Consider the following 7,665-nt stretch of genomic DNA (forward strand, 5'->3'; position numbering starts at 1 on the left):
AACTCCAGACATGCCCCACCATGCCTGGCTAATTTTTGTATTTTTAGTAGAGACGAGGTTTTGCCATGTTGCCCAGGCTGGTCTTGAACTCCTGGGTTTCAGAGATCCACCCACCTGGCGTCCCAGAAGTGCTAGGATTACAGACATAACTACCACACCTGGCTTGAAGACTTTTAAATGTGAAAATATTTTAAGAAGCTAAGGGGAAAATTGTTATTTTAAAATCCTGATCCCCTTACCTTTACCCCTTACCATTCCCATTCCTTTCCAATTCACTTTTCTTTGTCTGCTTATGATAGAATCAGAACTGTGCTAAGAAACCCTAGGGATAATCTAGCTAGTCTCCCACTCCCTCACCCCAACATTCATCCTCAAGAAACGGAAGCTCAGAGGTTGTGGTATGATCAAGGTCATATAACTAAAGCAGAGCCAGAATCAAACGCAGTCTCTCACGGGTTTGGGGAGGCAGTGGGTTGTTAACTCCATTTTTGCAGTTTCTTTATAGTTCTGGTCTAGTAGTTGGTGAATACAGCACATTAAGAAAAGTGTTAAATCCAAATGTACAGTAATCTAGATGGGGAAGTGTTGGAAATGTTAAGTATATCTACAGATGTAAGGATCAACACATTATTCTAATTTATGCATATTTTCTGCCACATAACAGTTGTATGCTGCCATTTTATAGTTGAATACATTTGTTGGGATTTATTTAAATGTAAAATAAACCCAATGAAACGGCTTTGATCAGTGTTTTCTAGTTATTTTAAAGTAATTTTTGAGTCAGCCAGCTTTCAGTCACCAGTGTGGCAAGCTAATTATATTGCACAACAGAGTATTGCAAAGTAAAGATTAAATAAATTTGATTCCATTAATTTTTAATGTAGAAAGAGACTGAATCTTACTTATGCTTAGAGCAAATGCAAGCAATATTTCCTTATATGATTGAAAAAGGTTTTATAGTGTGAAGCTTATGATTCCATAATGGAACAGTGACCATGATGTCATTTAAAGTGTGTATATACCGTATAAAATGTCTTAAATGCAGTAGTCTCAGCTATATAAGCTCAGTATTTCCAGTCTGTATTCTCAAATTCCACGTAGTAGCTTTAAATTAATTAAAATTGTTTATTAGACACTGGAATACTGAGAATAACTTCAGATTGTTTTGTTTGCACTACTTTTGTGAATATTTTAATGGAGTCAATTTTTTAGTACTTCAGTTGTTGACAATCAGTTGTCTCGTTTAAATCTCTGCATGTTCATTTGTAAATAAAAAATGTAGTACCTGTCTTTAGGGGTAGTCCCCTATTTATTACAAACACTGGCAAGGAATATCTCTCCATTTCTGACCTTGGATTACAAAGTATGTTTTGGGTTTTTCTTTTTTAATCAGTATTTCAGTTACATATTTGTTTTCAGCTTTAAAAAGTTTAACAGGTCATGCCAATGATCAGAAACTCTGTAAGATTTTAGAGCAATTTTTCTACGTACAGCTATGTTAAACAGTCTGAACATGAGACTTTTTATCTTTCAAGTTGAATGATTATTGTCATCGTTTTACCACTAAGTTGGTTGAGACACTTACTTGTAATACTTTAATTTTTTTAAAGTGTTTTTAGAAACAAGTTGTTTGAAAACTAATTAGAAATTAAAATATTTGCCTGGTTATGAGAAGATGGAATGCAGTGTAAAACTGTTAACAATGCTAATAAAATTATGAGTCATCACATTGGTACAGTTTTCCATGCCAAGGTGGTCATATTGATAATGTAAGACAAATTTTAGTATTACTTGCATTATGTGTACCTAATAGGTATATCATACTGGTACTGAGCATATATAGAATATTCATGGAGGAGTCATCACCACCCAACCTCCTTGCCCATGTAGGCATATTTCTTCTGAACTTGACCACACAAGTACAACATTTTGGTAACTTCAGTCTTTTCAGTATTTTTGTAATCTTAGCCATAGTCCTATGAGAAATCTATATAAGAGTAAACAATTCAGGATAGAAATTGGCAGAAAGCTGGGAATGATGTGAAATAACTGGCAGCATAGTACAGAAATGTAGGGTATATGTTTTGCTTCTGGATTTTTAGAAATTGTGTTAATCATGTTTACAAATTAAGGCATATTCAGATGTCTGCTATTATGTTTAATATTGATTTTATAAAAAATAGAATTAGGTGTAGCTTAAAGTATAAATGAGTCTCTTTAAAAATGTGTATCTGGAAGTAGGTCTAATAAAGAAATCCTTTTATTTTCAAAGAAATGAACTTAATTGGACAACTCATCCCCAATTACAGAATTCATACCAATATGGTTTGCTGTATTTGAGTATAAACAGCTCAGTGTTAATTACATCAAAGGAAGTTCTTTACATCTTCATTGATTACAAAATTTACCAAAGAAAATGTATCTACCAAATATAATTTTTTAAAGTACTTGTTAAGGAATGAAGCCTCTTTAACATATAAAGTATCTTAAAAATATTCTCTGACCTGGAAAATAGATTTACAGTAGCTATAAGATTCCATTTTAGGTTTTCTTATGTCAATAAATGTCAATATTTCACACTTCCAGCAAAAATACTCGTTAAAGACTAAGTCGAAACATTATTCCTCATAGCACAGTTTCTTGTCTCCTTAAATTAAGAATCCTACTCATCAGGATTGAATAAAAAGGGGGAAACTCCTAAAATTGGTATATTGTGTAATATTGTGGGTCATTTAAGTAAAATTTAGGGGGACATTATGGAAATGTACCTATTTTAAAGGGCAGTGGCAATTATTGTAAGTATAATATTGGTTAAACTGGTAAAGTTTGTTAAATATGTCCATGATCATTCTGAGTGTTTTTTTCTTTGCAGAAAAACAGGATTGGATTAAGAAAAGCTAAAACACTCATTTTTTAAAATGTATAGCCCAATAAGAACTAATTTATTTCAAAAGTTAAATAATTTTTTTTTGGAAATCATGAAATGTATTTGCATATTAATATTCCAAACAGGTTTTATGTATTGTTTTTTATAGCAGGGAGTAGTTAAAAAGTAATGAATATACTGATTAGCTGTCTTGGAAAGAGAGGATTGGCTTTCTAACAATCACTGATACAGGTCTGGGTTTGGCGGTAGGGTGGGGGGTTTGTTTGTTTGTAAGTTTTATCATCCATACTGAATAGAGAGAGATGCTCCATGTTTAAAAATATTTGTAATAAGTTCATCTACTTGACATTGAATCTTTTTTATTCTTATTCTAAAATTATTCTGGCCTTACATTCAGTTTAACTGGTTAAGTGAAACAGTTTTTAGGGTGCAAAAATTATTTTACCACTGGTTTTCTCGTGATAATTTGGGTCTCCTGAGCTATAATTTCTAAAGGATTTTTACTACTTTGGCATTATGTAATCTGATCTCTTTCACACTGGACAAGTAAATAAGAAATATCTCACTTTCATATGTTTGCTTCATAAAAGGATATGGAATCTACACATCAGCCTTTTTTTTTTTTTTTACCAGCATCAACCTATAACTTGGTATAAACTTCCCAAGTATTTAGAGAATAGTGCTGGTGAAAATTTAAATAGAATAGGCATATAGAAATTACAACTTGTACTGAGTGATGTCCTTTCAACCTAGGACTAGTGACAACCTTCATTTTTTCAGAGCTGAAGAAAAAACCGTGAATTTAAGATCATATTTATTGGTGCATGTAAGCCATTATCCTGTCTTACTGAACCGATTAATGCTGTTGATGTTGAAATGTGAAATGTAGTCATTGTTGACCTTGTAAATATCTGCCAGAGATGAAAAAATATTTTAAGTTATTGTAAATAAAGATGTATAAAATTCAGTATCAGTCTGCAATGCAGAAACATATCTTAGATGTTAAAATACTGTGTTTGAGAGATGTGTAATTTACCCTTAGATGTATCTAGTTACATTAAGAGTGTAAATTTTTTTGTACAGTATAAAAATACAGCTCTATTTGGCTTTTAACTGGATTTCCCTGAGTTGATTTTATGTTACCTAAATGTTATACCTTAAAAGGGTCTTTTCATATTTTTTCAAAGTGTACCATTTTAATTATGTATATCTGAACCCTTATATCATACCCTACAACATTAAGGCAGTATATAAAATTATATATAACACCACAAAATGAGAAACAAGACAAAGGCAGGTGTGAAATTAATGCATAAAACATGTGCCATATATTTCTGTAGTTAATTGTAGGGGTACAGATTTAGCACTGAACGTTAAAGCAGCTAAATGTAAAGACAGAAGTAAGATTAATTACATAATTTCAGATATCCTTAAGATTCAACAAGTTTCTCAGGTGAAGCACAACTATTTCTTTTTTTTTTTTTTTTTAGATGGAGTCTCACTCTTTGGCCAGGCTGGAGTGCAGTGGCCGGATCTCAGCTCACTGCAAGCTCCGCCTCCCGGGTTTACGCCATTCTCCTGCCTCAGCCTCCCGAGTAGCTGGGACGACAGGCGCCCGCCACCTCGCCCGGCTAGTTTTTTGTATTTTTTAGTAGAGACGGGGTTTCACCAGGTTAGCCAGGATGGTCTCGATCTCCTGACCTTGTGATCCGCCCGTCTCGGCCTCCCAAAGTACTGGGATTACAGGCTTGAGCCACCGCGCCCGGCCGAAGCACAACTATTTCTAATGTTAAAATATTTTCTTTCCTGGGTCCTTGTAAAGAGGAACCAACATTATTACGATACAATTAACAATACAATTTATGAAGGTGCTTGTTTCTTCACACCCTTATTTGCAGTTAGTTCTCTCATCATTAAACTTTTTGGCCTTTCCCACATTGTCTTTCCTAAAGATACTTTAGCCTTTGCTTGGAACATGGGTTTAATCAAGGGTTAAGCCCTAGGCCCTTTGTCCTTTCCCTTTCTTTACATGCATTTTCTGGGAAAATCTCTTCTCTGCCTTTTTTCTTTATGATTGTTATTCCTTGCTGAGTGAAAGCTTTATTCTCCATTTTATTTCAGATTCAAGCAAACAAAGTACATTATCTTTTTGATATTTATTATCCCTTAATCCAAAGATTGTCAGATCCAGAACCAAGACTGTGTTTTCCTCTTTGACTCTGGATCTGCATTAGTAAGGATGAGATTCACAAACTGAGAGTTACAATTTTTTCCCTTTATTAGAAATGTAATGGTTGTTCATTTACAAAATACAGAAAAAGGGCCGGGTGTGGTGGCTCACGCCTGTAATCCCAACACTTTGGGAGGCCGAGGTGGGTGGATCACCTAAGGTCAGGAGTTCGAAATCAGCCTGGCCAACATGGTGAAACCCCGTCTCTACTAAAAGTACAAAAATTAGCCAGGCAGGTGGTAGGCGCCTGTAATCGCAGCTACTAGGAAAGTTGAGGCAGGAGAATCACTTGAACCTGGGGGTGAAGGTTGCAGTGAGCCAAGATCGCGCCATTCCATCTCAAAAACAAAAGAAAATACAGAAAAAGTACAACGGGAAAAAGTAATATTTTCCTTTAAGGTATTGTAATATAATTGTGATATTAATAGAATAGTGGCACTTTATATACGCGCACACACACACACTATCCCTACACATACAACTCTTGTCCAGGTAAGTCATAGTGTTTTATGGTACAAAGATTCTTCCCATGTGAATTAAATAATAACTAACATTATTGGGTGCTCAGGATGTGCCAGGCACTATTCTAAACACTTTAAAGAAAATGCAGTAATTCATTTAATACTCAATACAACAGCATTAGATAAGTACTATTCTTCTTTTATGAGAAAAGTAAAGTACAGCTGTCCAAAGTCACAGAGCTAGTAAGTGGAAGAGCTAACACTGAACACAGACACTCAGGCAAATGTACTTGTGAACTTAAACATCGTGATATACTGCTTAATTGCATTGATTGTTCTCAACTATTAGTACACTTGCCAAAACACCTACCCCAGAAAGCCAGTCCCTCTGTGAGGGATGGGAAGAAAGGGAGGGGTTGGAGCTCAACAGAGCTAGATTGCTAATAGGCAAACTAAATCCATGAAAGAAGCCCTAACATCCTAAGTATCCATAGTTATAAGTTAACTTCTTTCCTATGTATATACAATGGTTCTTGTGTACCATCCTGAGGGAAAATGAGAAAATAGTCTTTTTGTGGTTCACGTAAGGAAACTCAGTTGAGAAAAGCTATTTTACAGCATAATAAAGCAGAAGAGACTGCCAAAATATAAAACTTAAAAATATATGTTTTTAAGTTTTTTCTATGACCCTTCCCATCCACACAAAAAAACTGCCAGGTAGCATGGGAGGAAAACAGAACTTTGTTAGGCTGATGACTATGTTATGATTTAATGTTAAATTTTTAAGTACATGAGAGAGGGGAGAAGAATAGTCTTTTGTGTTTAGGATACGTAAAGGTCTTTATCTGGCCCTGGGTGATAATCCAAATGCGATAGATATAATCTGTGATAATAGGCTGGGCGCAGTGGTTCATGTCTGTTATCCCAGCACTTTGGGAGGCCAAGGCGGGCAGATCATCTGAAGTCAGGAGTTTGAGACCAGCGTGGCCAATATGGCGAAACCCTGTCTCTACTAAAATTAGCTGGGTGTGGTATTGCACCCTTGTGATCCTACCTATGCCGAGGCACGAGAATCGCTCAAACCTGGGAGGCGGAGGTTGCAGTGAGCCAAGATTGCACCATTGCACTCCAGCCTGGGTGGCAGAGTGAGACCCTCTCTCAAAAAAAAAAAAAACTGAAACAATGCTAATAGTCTCAAAACAAAACATTCTTATCCTCTTATCTTCAATAAGCTTTTTATTTTATTCTCTCCAATATTCAGTAGGGAATTCCCCAAACATACTCCCCAAACACAGGCTTTCTTCACTTCCTCCAAGTAAAATTACAGAATGTTAAGAAATCTATATATATTTCCTTTATTTACAAACGTTATATTGACTTTATACACACTGTAAAACTCAGAATTGTTTTTTGTGTTTTTTTTTTGAGATGGAGCCTCGCTCTGTTGCCCAGGCTGGAGTGCAGTGGCGCGATCTTGGCTCACTGCAAGCTCCGCCTTCCGGGTTCACGCCATTCTCCTGCCTCAGCCTCCCACGTAGCTGGGACTACAGGTGCCCACCACCACGCCCGGCTAATTTTTTTTTTCCGTTTTTTAGTAGAGATGGGGTTTCACCGTGTTAGCCAGGATGGTCTTGATCTCCTGACCTCATGATCTGCCCGCCTCAGCCTCCTAAAGTGCTGGGATTACAGGCGTGAGCCACCGCGCCTGACCAACTCAGAATTGTTTTCAAAAACTAATTGCCCATTATTGTAATTACTCTGTGTACTTCTTTTTTTTTTTTTTGATACGGAATTTCACTCTTATTGCCCAGGCTGCAGTGCAATGGTGTGGTCTTGGCTCACTGCAACCTCTGCCTCCTGGGTTCAAGCAATGCTCCTGCCTCCGCCTCCCAAGTAGTTGGGATTACAGGCGCCCACCACCATGCCCAGCTAATTTTTATATTTTTAGTAGAGACGGGGTTTCACTATGTTGACCAGGTTGATCTCAAACTCCTGACCTTAGGTGATTCACACCCACCTCGGCCTCCCAAAGTGCTGTGATTACAGGTGTGAGCCACCACACCCAGCCATCTGTGTACTTTTTTTTT

This window comes from Mandrillus leucophaeus, unplaced genomic scaffold (assembly GCF_000951045.1).
Source record: "Mandrillus leucophaeus isolate KB7577 unplaced genomic scaffold, Mleu.le_1.0 Scaffold146, whole genome shotgun sequence".
Classification (NCBI taxonomy): Eukaryota; Metazoa; Chordata; class Mammalia; order Primates; family Cercopithecidae; genus Mandrillus; species Mandrillus leucophaeus.